Source organism: Melospiza melodia, chromosome 4 (assembly GCF_035770615.1).
Source record: "Melospiza melodia melodia isolate bMelMel2 chromosome 4, bMelMel2.pri, whole genome shotgun sequence".
Classification (NCBI taxonomy): Eukaryota; Metazoa; Chordata; class Aves; order Passeriformes; family Passerellidae; genus Melospiza; species Melospiza melodia.
In genome coordinates, this window is record NC_086197.1 from 71,652,626 (window position 1) to 71,667,074 (window position 14,449).

Below are 14,449 nucleotides of genomic sequence, written 5' to 3' on the forward strand. Positions count from 1 at the left end.
AAAATCCAAGATATTGCTGCTATCTGTCCAGAATAAAAAAACAAATAAGTAACTTATCTTGCTGTTATTACTATAGGTAAGTATTCATTAAATCAGTGTGACTAATCCTGTGATTAAGGACTGCACACCAGGTTTGGGGCTTAATCTCTTCTGAGAAAATCCCAGTTTAACAGGAGTAAAATGATCCTAGGACCAGTCTATGAGAGCTGATATTTAAAGCATGTGGAAGAAGAAATCATAATTGATTTGTTTTGAGGGATCTCTCATGTTTAGGATACATGAGGAGCAATTGTGTCTTTGAGTCTGCTGTTGTTAAGTAATGATAGTTTTTATTAGAAAATTTAGATCATCTGAATGCAAAGCTCTTTCAGGACAGCACAGTAATTTTGAAGCATGAAATGAAGAACATGGTTCTTTGTGAAAATGCAGTCAGAGGGAGGGGATGCAGCATCCTTTTTCAGGAGTCGCATTTAAAGGGTAAGATTAGAAGTGCATTATCTTGATGCGGGATTACAGAAAGTCCACTTGCACAGCTGGTGCAACTGGCACTGAGAGGAAGACAATCTGCCTGCTCTTCAGCTTCTAAGCATCAACAACATTGCAGTTGTTTCAACACACTGTAGGATAACACTGGGAAAGGGCCTTACTGAATTTTAAAATAATTTACATATATATGTGTGTGTGTGTCTCTCTGTAGTTAGCCATTACCTTTTTGCTATTTCCAGTTTCTTAAACATTACACAGAGCTGTTTAGTTCCGTTTAGCTTTCTTTTTACTTTTCCTTTGACTCTTATTTTTGAATGTCCCTCTTTCAGTGTGCTATCCAGGAAGGGAGGGAAGAGGGAGCTGAATAAACATCCATAGCTGGGTCTTGTTTTCAGAGCAGTTCAATACATTCCTGCAGGCTGGGTAGAAGAGGAAGGGTGTCTGCTGTGTTTTCTCAACATTAGAGGCTGTCCAGACAATTCAAAGGTCATTCATTTGTGGGAGAGTGGCACATTTAGCCCATCCACATATACTAAGTGGATCCAGAAGAAAATGAAAGCAGACTGATGCAGCCAGCATGTCTTCCAGGTGGGATGAGGTGATCTGTGAACTGAGCCATTAGACAGCAGAGTTTGCCAACAGTTTTCTGAGAGCATAATATGCTACCTACAAGGCTGAGACAGAGAGACCTTTGCAAGTTATTTCTATAAATAGCCTGAAACTTCTAACGAGTTTACAGCCTTGGTCTCTACAATTATTCTGTTTGTAGGTCCCTAAATGGCTCAAATAGAAGTTGTGTGTGCTATTAGGCATTTGCAGGCACTTCAAAGGTCAGGTGGTATCTGAGCTAAATCCTTACCCTGGTTAGCCTTCACTACCCAGTCCTAAAAATACACATAGAAAATACAAACATTCAGAAACTAAGGAATCCAGTTTTGTAGAGATGCCCAGTGTTGAAGTCTATGTCTTTTGAATTGGTGGACTTGGTGTATTTGTTGGAGATTTTTTTAGAGTGTCACTACACCTGTGAAAAAATGCAGGTCCCCAGTGATGTTGCAATGTCTACGCACAGCATCACAAATGCTACACCAAGGCCTGGTGTAGAAGATAACTAATAAACCAGCACCACCAAAATAAAGAGTTGGCAAGACATTTGAGATGGTCAGCTCTTCTTCCTTTTGTCATAAAAAAAACTTTTGTCTTTTGTAGCCCCTTAATATGTAAATTCCACTAGCAAGGGGCATGTTGTTCTCTTCTCCCAGGTAACAAGAAATCAGATGAGAGGAAACGGGCTCAAGTTGCACCAGAGGAAGTTCAGTTTTGGTATTCAGAAAAGTTTCTTCACTGAAAAGATTACAAACCATTGGAACAGGCTGCCCAGGGCAGTGGTTGAATCACCATCCCTGTAGGTATTTAAAAGCTGTGTAGATATGACACTTGGGGACGTGGTTTAGTGGTGGACTTGGCAGTGCGGGGTTAATGGTTGGACTCGATGTCCTTAGAGCTCTTTTCCAATCTAAATGAGTCTGTGGTTCTATGATTATTTTTTATTTCATGCACCCAAAGGATAATAACCTGAAAATATTATTAGTAATGAGAACATGCTAGAGCTGGTAGCCTGGCACCACTTGACTTCTTGCTATCAGTTGGGTCACCCACAGACAGGCTCCTGGCACATTTATAACCAATAAAGGGAGTTGTAAGATATCAGAAGGCATATTCCATAATCACTTTTTTCTTGGTGTCGACTGGGAGCATAATAAAAGATGCAAAGAAGGAGGCCACCAATTTCTTATTGCATTCAGTCAGCTACAGAGAAATTACACTGAAAGTCCTACTCCAATAATAGCTAATGTCTCTGCTGAGCACCAAGCTTATTTTGTGCTTGCAATTTCTCTGAAATGGAGTGGCTCAAATAATTGCCTAATGAGTCAGGCCTCCAAGGAGCAGCATTTGACATCCTGGCAGGCAAAGCATGGCTTTAATTGTCAACATTTTATAATCTGAAATTTCAAATGCTAACTGATCATTTAAAAGCTGTTGATCCATCCTGATAAGATACACATTTTCCTTATGAATGGTATTGCTTTTGATCTTTAGTTTTTGCTTGATGTATCTCTCTCTGCAGTTACCGTGTCTATCACTGATTTGCTCTGGCTCTTGGTTGATTGGTTTTTTTTTTTTTTCTGGAGTGCTCCATCTGATTCACCTTTTATCCCCCATCTTTCCTCTTGAAGATGAAGTGTTTATTTGTTTAATTGCTGGCCCACAATAAGCTTCCTCATTATTCATCCATCACTATCATCAAGCAATGTAGAGAAGAATAAAAAACAAAGGCAATATATCTTTAGTGTTATTTGATGTGTCTCAATCTAGTTAGAAAGACACAAGAGGGACATATTTTGTGTAAAGAACCTGAAAATTACAGTGCTGCACAGATCCTGTTATATATATCAGTCAGAAATTTCTTCTCTAACTCCAGGGCTTTCTTGTGAAGGAGACAGACTGAATTTGCTTTTCTGTATTCTATCTTTTTGCTTCCCTACATTGGATACTTTTGGTTGCCTTTTCTTCCATAGAAGAATTGCAATCTTGCTCAAACCTCCCTGATTTTTTCCACTTCACTTGACACACAGAATCATTATAATTTCTCCTTTGGCTGTTAAGCAAAATCTATCATTTACCACAAGCAGTTTTTGCTAGAGGATACACCTGAGTCCTTTCTCCTCAATTTTTTGAGGACTATCACAGAAAACACAGCTCACTCCAGTGTAATGCATTAAAGGTGAATTTTGAGCTTTTCAGCTCACTCAAGGCATGGTGAGGGCCTAGTTGCACTGTGCAGGAGCAGGCCAGGCCAGGGAACAAAACTTATCTGTAAAATCAGTTTGAAAGCAAGGCCATATGCTTGGAAATCTCTTATGTGACTGTTGCAGCATCCAGTGCTCCAGCTGAATGCTCATGTCCGTGCTCCAGGAGACTTGATTTGGCACTGTCTGCCAGACATCAAATGCCTGCTCCCAGCTCCGGAGGGAACAGAGGGCACCAGGCAGACCTGGCTCTGTTCAGCAGTATCAGCTCCATGAACAATGTCCCCAGCCCAGCTGCAGCAGTCCCTTGAGCACATAGATGCCCACAAAGGATGTGAGTGAGGAGCGGGTCAGCTTTGGCCTCATGGGAGCTGCAGCTTAGGTGGGCATGGCTGTGCCTTAGAGCCAGCCCGTAGCTGGGGCCTGTCAGATCCTGAGCTACTTAGGGCATTATGGTCAATGGGAGCTATGTGAAAGCTATCCAATGAGCAAATCTTTGGCTCCAGGGTGCAAACAGGTTGCCACATGGCTCACAGAAATAGTAAGCACAAGTGTGCACACTCTGCCCCCACAAGCACTTGCCTTTGCAGCCTAATGAAGGGAATGCTTTCTGTCTGCATGGCACCACTCACCTCTGACACCTATCAGCAAATTCCCATGACAAAATGACTTCCTAAAACACTATGGAAAATTATCAGGAGCCACTGAGTGGATAAAAAAGTCATATCATCCTAAATGTACAGTGAAAGCACCTGGACACCTGAGCATGACCTCTGAGTTAACGTGCCAAGATTGAAAGGTGCCATTTAAGGAGCAACCAAGCACTGACTATTTCTCATTTTCTCAATCAGAAGGAAGGATCTTATTAGCCTGCTTACTTAAACTAATAAGATGGCACAAAGAGCAAGTGCCAGATGTTCCTAAATGATTCCTCTTTGAGTGACATCTGTGCTCTTCTTATGACAGCCACCACTCATAGGAAGGCAGGTTTTGACCTCCTATCTCATGACATGACCTCACAATGGGCCAGAGGAGTAGTTTACCTATTGTAGGCATTTTACTCACTGCAATTCCTTCTCAAGTGTTTTATCCATTCTGATAATGAAATGTTTGACAGACTTGCAGCTCTTGAAACACATTTTCATTCCCCGTGGGTTAATCACAATCTTGAGCATGGTACAACAGCTCTGAGCTCTAGTCACTTCTCACCAGTGGGCAGTTTGTGGAAATGCTGACATCTGACGGCTTGGAAAAACAGCATCAATAACAGAAATCACATTTTAGCAAAATTTACTTGAGCAGCTAAGAACTACTTCCCAAAAAGTGTGAATGGTGGTGATGTGGCCCAGAGCATAGTGCCGTAAAAAGGCATCTAGAAACTCAGCAGGATACAGTTTAATTTCAAACTGTTCATTCCCATCTGTTAAGAGCTACATCTTAGAGAAGAAAAAACACTGCCATATAAATCCTTTTCATCTAGAAATACTGAATTTGGGATCCAGAAGGGGTTTGTACTTTTTTCCCCACGGATTTTTGTGCTTGTTTGTGTCTGGATGCAGCAGCTTTACCTCTCTGCCTCTGCAGGTGCTCTTGGGAGGTAAGATGATGGCAGTGGTGCTGGGTTACAGGTGGTGCTCACCTGCATCAGCTGTGCCTGCAGCAAGCAGTGTTCTGCCATCTGCTCCCTACCATGGTCACCCTGATAACCCTGCTGTTGCTGTAAATGGGGATGGAGAAAGGTGTTCCTGTTTTAGCTTTAACTTCAGAGGACCAAAGAAATTAATTCTTGTAGCCTTGAGCACGAGAGTTTAACTATGGCATGTTGAGGCAATAGCAACATGTCATAGTGAGAATCCTATTTTCCCATTAAAATATGGAAGAAGCATCTTCCCATGTGTAAGAAAATCTCTCCAGCTGCTTTTCTATACTAAGTGGAACTGATTAGAAGGTTAAATACGAAATTCTAACCCGCTAGGAATTTGCTAGTCACTGTATTAAATGATTCCTCATTTCTAAATGTTGTACTTTAACAATCTTTAGAAACAAGGTTCCAAATGTGAGTTGATTTTATCTTTTCCCAGTGCTGTTTGGAACCTTGAGCTAATGGCCTCAATCCTGCAAGGATGTGCCACACTTACTTGGCACTGTGGCAAGTCCAAACAGTTCAAAATCGTTAGTCACAAAATTCACTTTCAAATAACAAGATAAAAAAAAGAAAGACAAATCAAAGCTCTTTCAGTTTGCTGTTTTGTTGCTGAAATAATTGCTTGTGTTTTAATAAAATTTTGGAAACTCATATCATTTGAGATTTTCAGAAACAGGGTCAAAGAGAAAAAGTGGTCAATATTTTGCAAATTGGAATGAAATTCAGACTTGATAATAAGAATAGTTTTTTTCTCACCTATAACTTTCAGGGTGTTTACTAGCACAGATTATTTTTAGTAAAAGTAATTCTACACATTGACATTTGTCTAGACTCAAGCAAGAAGAAGACTTAAGTTCATAATTTCAACATTCATTTTTGACTTTAGATAATTTATGTTTTGACATTTTGCTGAATCAGGGACATACAAGTGTACCCTATTATAAAAAGAGTAAAGTGACATGACCATTGGCAAGAAAGCAATTGATGAAAGGTGGGAGGGTACAGTGCAGTTATGGTATTATTTCATTGTATTTTAATAAGATTCTTCTGCACCATGTACTTAGTTATCCAGGCTCAGCCTTGCTACCAAGTGAACAATCACCACTAGTAAGATTTAAGGGGAATCTCCTTTGTTAGTCTAAGATGTGCTAAACTGGGAGCCTGCCAAGGAAGGAGGGTGAAGGTGACAGAGATGCCTGCTTACAGATCTAACCTGACATCCCAGAAGGGACAGGGAATGTTGAGAGCCTGGATCGAACCCATTAGAAAACCTCTCCCATTAAATGAGCCCCTGGAAAGCTGAGAGGGAGCCCTTTGCTTGGGTCTTTGGCAGGAGGGGTAAGGATTGCTCTTTCCACACCTCCAGCTGAGGGCAAATGCTGGGACAGAAATCAGCATGTGGACAGGATGGGGTGGCCAGGACACAGGACTTGGCAAGGACTGCAGCTTCCCACTGAGGAGGCAGTAATACTTGAAGAAAAAGAGTCCATCTCACACAGAGAAGTGAGAACATTACCAGGCACAGCCTGAGCCAGCTAGTAAAGAGGCAGATACTGCATGTTCTGAAAACAGAGCACCAAACCCCCCTGGGAATGAAGAGAGACAAGAAAGAAAAGAGTGGGATGACTACCTTGGAGGTCTGTATGCTAATATAAGAAACATGAAGACCTAATTGAAGAAAAATTTCATTCACAATCAGAATTATTTCTTAACTGATAAGAAATCAGTTCTTATCACTTCTTTGATAAGTGAAGGGATGTGATACATTTATGTTTTATTTTGGATAAGTGGAGAGAGAGGGGGTCATGTTTCTGAGGTGTGCGTAGGGTTCAGTCTGTCTGCTAGGAGCACCAGTAGTCTTTCAGCATAAAAAGGAGGGAAGCAGCACTGCTGAATGGAGATTATTATCTGTTTCTCAGAAAAGGAAAGGCTCCTTTGGATCTTGTCTCTGCTCAGAAAAGAGGGGTTCTTCCAGAGGGGGAAGGCAAGCCCTGTGACAGGGATCATAAAGAAAGGTACTTCTGACATCTAGCAAGAGAGAATAAATGAAAAGCAGTAAAATAAAATAGGGGATTTGAGAAAAAAGAGCATCAGTCAACTTAGAAAACTGAGAGAGAAGAAACACAGGAGGAAAAGGAAGTTTAAAGGAAGCTCTTAAAAAGGTAACTTCAAAAAGACAAGCACAGATTATTTCCTGCAAAGGAGAACAGGAGGTATAGTAAGAAGCCACTTCTGCTAATTTAGGAGCTTTTCAGTGACCTGAAAGTTATTTGACATTGAATGTAGGTCAAGTAACTAGGAAGATATATGTAAGACTAGCACAAACCTACAAGAACAAAATCAAAAAGGCCAAGGCATAGAATGCAATAGAATTAACACAGGAGGTAACAAGAAAAGAACAGAAAAAAAACACTTGGAAAGAACATTTGCTGGAACATGAGTATGAAAAGCACAGTACACTGCTGAGTGCAAGACTAGTAGCTTTCTGTATACAGGCCGTAGCACTGCTTTAGACTTTGCTTCCCAAGGGAGTCTCATAGGCACATTAAGGAAACAGTTTTATTGAAAACAGTTTTATGAAATTGTTGTGCAAGTGACTGGAAAGTATAGTTACTTCTAGAGAAAAGGATGAGTAAATCTGTGCTAGAGTTTCTCCTGGGTCTGGATTATTCAATATTTAATGGTTTAAACACTAGACAATGAAGCTCTCTTGTACAGGACACAATCCAAGTATGCAACAGGAATTCTAAATTATTTTGAAAAACTGGAGTAATCTGAAATAGATAATTTAGGTATCAAAAATACAAGATGGGAAATTATGGACCAAATGACTGCTTTTTGTTAAAGGCTGTGGGTGTGGATTACCTGGGTCAATGATGTTGCACTGCCATGGCAATGTAGCTTCCCAATGGGATGCACAAAGGAGTTGTATGGAAGACACCTTCAGCCTTTGTTGGAACTGGTAAAGTCTCAGCTGTGCTTTAAGAAAGGCAGGACTAGGGCAGACGCAGAAAGACTAGCTCTAATTCCCTTCCATTGGAAGGGTTACCTTGCACTAGATTTGGTTACTCAAAGCCCCATCCAATCTGGCCTTGAACGCTTGCAGGGATGGGGCATCCACAGCTCCTCTGGTCAGCATATTCCAGTGCCTCACCACCCTTATAGCAAAAAAACTGCTTTGTTGTGTATAACCTAATCATGCCTTTTTTCAGTCTGAAGCCACTACCCCTTGTTCTGTCACTCCATGCCCTCATAAAAAGTCTCTCTCCAGCTCTATTGTAACTCTTTTCAGGTAATGGAACGTTCTCTAAGGTCGCCCCAGAGCCTTCTCTTCTCCAGGCTGAACAAACTCAGCTTTCTCAGTTTATAGCAGAGGGATTCCAGTCCTCTGATCATCTTTGTGGTCCTCTGGATTTTCTCCCACAGGCCTACATTATGACATAAGCTCAGGGCAAAATGAGGTTGTCTTGCCAGGTTGTTATCTTATTGCTTGGGAAGCCTTTATCAGGGTAAATGGATAGCATGGTGATTACTGAAACATTTCCCCAACAGAAAATTATTCTTCCCTGGTTAAAAGCTGTTTTTTCTGATACAGTCAAGAGAAAGCTGAGGAGAAGTGTAAGAAAACTTCATCATTTGTAGAAGTGTTTTGCAGACCATGGATCACAGGATGAGAAGGAATGGTCTTGAAAAGCACCACATGGAGTGTTTGTTAAACAACAGATTTTAAAGAACCTAACACCATGTCAGTCTGTCTTCCAGGGAAGCTGTGAGTTGTGGGGATGGTGGGCATGGGCAGGGGAGTATCTCAGAGGCAGATTAGACCAACCTCTGCAGGGATAACTTGGCAGAGCTGAGCCTGCCCTGGGGCTCAGGGTGGACTACATGACCCCTCAAATACCATGCCAGGGCTGGTTTCCATATTGCTACAATGACTTAAACATTCCCTGCACTGAAAATGGTTGTCACAGAGAAATTTCACAATTGACATTTTCCCTGTGAAATTCGTAACTGCATTGGTAACAGGAGTGACCAGAATACCTAATGACTCATCCAGACAAAAATATCTTAAGGAGCTGAAAAATGAGAGCACTTAACATCATCTGCTTCAGTCTTGAGGCAACAAGACTGAATCTTCTCCTCAACAGGAGAAGATTTAATTTCCAAATGTTCCACATGTAAAAATGGCGCATTTCAGACACAAGCAATAGTTCTGCTACGCTGATATTACAAAGATGAGAAAATATTTATCAGAACACCATTCTGAATTGAAAGTATTGGCTCATCACAAATAATGCCAATTAAATACAGGTAATAATTAGAAAATATTATAATCAAAGCATCTGTTTGTGGCTTTTAGATCTGTAATGGTCTAAAAGAGGGGATCCTACTTCTGCTGCATCAAACCCACCTGCAACCAGTGCTGCCTCCAAGTTCTGACAAATGCCTGTCTCCCATTTAGGACTAGGTGGAATAGTGGTAGGCAAGTACCAATTAGGAGCTATTTGGTTTTGTGCTTTGATTTTGGCCAAAATCTTATTTGAGTCTGAAATGAAAACTTGACTTAAGCAAGAAATTTGTTCTGATGTCCTGTTTACTCTCTGTGTGAGAAAAATGTCCTCTCTGCCTCTTTGCAGTTGTGTGGTACACATGCACATAGTGGCACTTAGATGCTAGCACAAAACATTCTGGTAACTCTCTGTAAAAAAGATCCCCCTGAGTGTGGAGAAGGCAGGCAACTGAATCAACAAATCAGTAGACTGAAGCTGAAAATATGTCTTGGACTTTGATTATGTGAGCAGCTCCCATCTGAAAGAATGGATTTAAAAAACAAACAAAAAACAACCCAAGCTGAGAAAGACAGATGGAAATCATGTCCCTGCCTTACTATGGCATTTTGATACAGGGAAATATTATTACCATGATTATCTATACCAAAGCCGAATGCAATGACTTATGTAATTGCAACAACTCAGACAGGTTCTCTCATTAGGAAATTATCTGGAGAGTTGGTTTAGGAAATGAAAACCATTGTATTCACCACCTATTCACAATCTCCTTTCCTCTTGTCAGCTCTGTAGATGGATAAATTTAAAGATAATCTCTTAAACTATATCTGCTACGAGCCCAGATCTGATAAAAGCATAGAGCATTTGTAAGTTTGGGCACAGCAAGTACTCCCTTTGATTTCAGTGGACTGTCTGCTGTATAAGGATAACACAAATCCTGGTGCAGTTATGTTCTGATCTTTACTAGAATGGAGAACAAAGCCTTTTCTTCCCAAAAGATTTATCACTGATCATAAACAACAAGCCAGCCTTTTATTACCTTGTGTATTCCCTGGCAAAAGAGATGATCAAAGGCTAGCAGAGGGCCAGGATCACTAGCTGTAGCCATGCACATCATTTGTAAGGTACAATTTGAGTAACCTAACAAGAAACACCCCCCACACTAGGAGAAGATTCACTGGTTTTTATTGAAACTCTGGTTAGGAAATTATTCCCATCAAATAGCTCTTCAACACAAAAAAAGGATGTATAAAACAGACTCTCACCTTGATGCTTGGATAGGAGGATAACCTTCATTTCTCAGAAAAGGCAGATGTGTAATTTGTGATATGGGGCCAGCTGCTCAAGGAGATGAGACAACCCACCCCAGATGGTCCCCAGCAAAGCTAGGGTGACCTGGTCACCTTGGTGTTGAGTGTCCTGCCTCAAGGGGCAGGCAACTCTGTGACACTCAGGGCTCTTGCAGCATACATTTCTGTAATTTTGTGATGAGTGCTGGACAAGAAAGTTAATTTTAATCAGATCCACAAAAGACTTTGCCTTTATACTTGCCAAAGGTTTGTGTGTAGGGGCTCTTAACAAGATTATGAACTTCCCAGAATGACTGTGCATGTATCTGCCCTGGGACCCCATGTCCCTGACTAGGAGGAAAGATTTGCTGATTGTCATGCAGATTCTAAGGCCTTTGGACAGCAGGACACATTTCAATGATTGTTTGCTGTTGGATTCCTTGTGGTGAAGCCAGCATCACTGCTCTGTGGGGTCCATCCTCTTGCCAGGTAGTCAGCAGGAGAGGATAAAGAAATGCACAGTGTTATCTTGCCCTCTTGAACCATTTGCAAAGAAAAGATATAATACTCAGCCAAGAAAGTTTGGCTATCTTTTAAGCCTGATAAAATCCTGATGAAACACAAGTATTAATTATTAATACAAATGGCATCAGATAGCAAAAATTCATGCATATAAAATTGACTTATATTTACATTTGAAATGTTTTTCTTTTCTGCAGTATAAAAATTTGTCTTTAATGGCCTATTAGTGCTCAGTTAATGCTGCATTAGCTTATTTTTAATGTACTGAACTACCAACAAAGAAATCACAATCCAGACATTACCTCAAGAAGCAAACTCAGAAGAAATCATGCATGGCAAAGAGGTGCTTACTTTTTTCCTTTTCATGGTCTGTCTCACCAAACAAAATTAATTAGAATATTAGAAATTCAGTCTGTGCAATAATGCTCATCACATTACAGAAGTTCATGTCAAGGGTAATTTTGTGGTGTGATAGCAAGGGAATTAAACCAGCCATTCACATTAACAATACCAAGTATTCAACAGCTAATCACCTATGTATCATCTGAAATTCTTCCTCTGAATGAACATTTGAATGTTTCACCTCTTTTTTTGCTAATGAGTTTTCCTACTCAGGAGAAAAAAGGAACTATAATGAAATTCTAATACAGTACCTGTAGCTTTAATTGCAATTTTGCATGCTATCTTTTAAATTAATTATTCAAGAGAGCTACACATAGTTGATATAAACATAATAAACATCTGTTTAGTTGAAGGATAGCTGATAGTCTCTAGATTGAACTGTACAGGTCTCCATAGAGACAGTTACATAAAGGTTATGTGACAACTGCCCAGACTGATGTAAGTCATGCTAATAGGAACTTGAATAAATGAAAACTCTGAGAAGCAAGTACTGTCAGAGACAATAGGTATGAAAGCACTTTCCTCCACAAAGCCTGGCTAAAAGTAGCCATATCAGCTGAGGCCATGGCAGAGCAGACATAAGACTCTGGCTGAGATGCTCCCATGAGCTGTGAGCACTGGGAGCACAGAGAGGTGCTGCACACAAGGAACACCACATCTCCTCCACAATGATTCCTTGGATGGGCAGCTTCCAGCCAATGACTAAGCAAACTAAGAAAACATAATCCACTGGAAATAAGATGTTTTCTATCATACTAAACAACTGTGTATGAATAATCAATGTGTATGTACTCTTTACTTCTTATTTGCATGCTTTACTCTTCATTTATTTAGTGAGCTGTATGCTCAAGATTTTCTAAACAGACTTTGAAATATATTAGTTCCTTATGCTTGTTTCTCAGGGGAAAGACCCTTTATTTCTCCTCATTTATATTTTGTCTTTAATTTTTCCTGTATATCTGTGTTATGTATTAAATGATTCCCACTAAAACACAACCTTTTTCATGAAAGGTAAGATTCCTGTGACTTAACTTCAGACTCCTGGGTTTCAGTACCTTGCCTGGTGTCTGGGTTCCGTCCATTATCAGCAGAGAGTCCTCTCCCAGGGGGAACTCATTTGATTTGTGTCAGATGCCTTCTTTAGACAACAACGAATCCCTCTGCCATGGGAGGGCTTATATCTCTCTGCTTTGATTTTAGAGAATGCTTGTCCACCTCTTTTCTACCCAGTGCCTGGCCTTTAGATGACTGAAGTCAGGAGAGCTGGATTTAATCTCTTCCTGCTATAATGATGTTCCTCTTCAGAAGTGGTAGCTTTAGAGGATCTTCCCAGGCACTTGCTGAAATAAGCTATTGCTTAACATATTCGAAATAAGTGTATTTGCTCCGAAGATGGCATACAGCTTATTTGCACTCCTTGATTTTCTCTGGCAGATTTATCTTGATATAATCTGTATGAAGGTCAAAACCCTGTCATGGCAGGGCTCAGATACTACTTAAAAATTTCTTCATTCCACTGACTACGAATGTCTCCAAGCAAACAGCCACATGCAGATACAACACAATCTGCAGAGCTTCCAGTAAGTTATTTCTGTAGCAAGCACTTCTCTTTGGAGGAACTGGCTGGGATCTCCTTCAATCCACAACTTTTCCAAATGCCTCATTTTCATCACTGTGCCACATGCACTGTAACAAACCTCATGGCCTTTTTTGGAGGGGAAGATGGTAGTGAAAATTATAATTTAACCAGTATAATGAATGGGGTCCCCGGCAGGTAAACAGTGATTTCTGCCTGACAATAGCAAAGTTCTTTACAGGGAAAAATTAAATTTGTGAAGGGTGTAATGTAAGGTCTACATGAGGCTTAATTTCCACTCTTGCTTGTTATATAGATAAAATGTTATTATAATGTTATATAACATTTAAGGAGCACTTCAAGTGTGCAAAGCTCCTGATCTGGCCTTTTGACTTTCACTGGCTAATTTAGGATCAACATAATAAATTTTAAGGTGGTTGCAAAATACAAAGAAAGTCTAAGAATAGGAGTCAGTTCCTCTCAGTTCCTCAACCCCAAGATCTTAGGTGTCTTTATACTTTAAGATACTCACTTCCCATGCTGAAACTGTTCAACATCTTCTATAGAAGCTTTTCAGATATTTTTAAGGCACTTTTACAGATTTTAGAAGGTTCTTAATATCTTGTTAGCATTTTTTCAAATTGATTTCTGATTACTTTCTCCCCAATTATATATTCCACAGCTGCAGTTTTGACAAGGCAAGCAGCAGGAATCTGCTCATCTTTGAGCTCTCTTTACTCTTAGAAGGTGCACTTCATCCATACAGAGGTGTAATTAATAACCTTCTGGCTCCTCCACACAAGCACAGCTTCTAACTGGTCATTACCAGAAATAACAGGTTCTCCTCTCTAACACCAATTTCATTTGCACTTCATTATGCTGTATTAGGTGACATTGAAGGGGAAGGTGACACTAGGAAAGGTAAAATAGTTCTGTATGGATTCAATTCAGTTGTTTCTAATAAGATAGATTGTGCTACAGGATGCTTCCAAAGACTTATGTAGTGTCTCCCCTGAGAAGTGGGAAGCTGTCTGGTGTTTGCTTTCACTGTAACCAGAATGTTCTAAACTTTTTTGTTTGCAGGGATTCCCTCCAATTACCTTCCTCTAATTCCAGGTGGGGTATTTTTTCCAGCCTATCTCTTATTTTCCTAAGTAAACAGTACTCCATAGGAAATTGTCTTCATGCTAACTTTATCCTGCTGATGCTTTGGATAAGGTAACTTTCTTCAGTAAAGATGTAGCTAGCAGAGACGTAAGCTACAGAACAAGGCTTCCTTTGGAGCAGCTTCTCTCTTACCTTCCTTAATTATAAGTAATCCCACATCTCTTGGAGCGTTATCCAAAATGCTAAAAACAGTGAGTCTTCCCATTGATGTCAGTGGTCTTTCTCCCTCTTGGCTAGTGATTAAGTCATTCAGTACTTAAAAA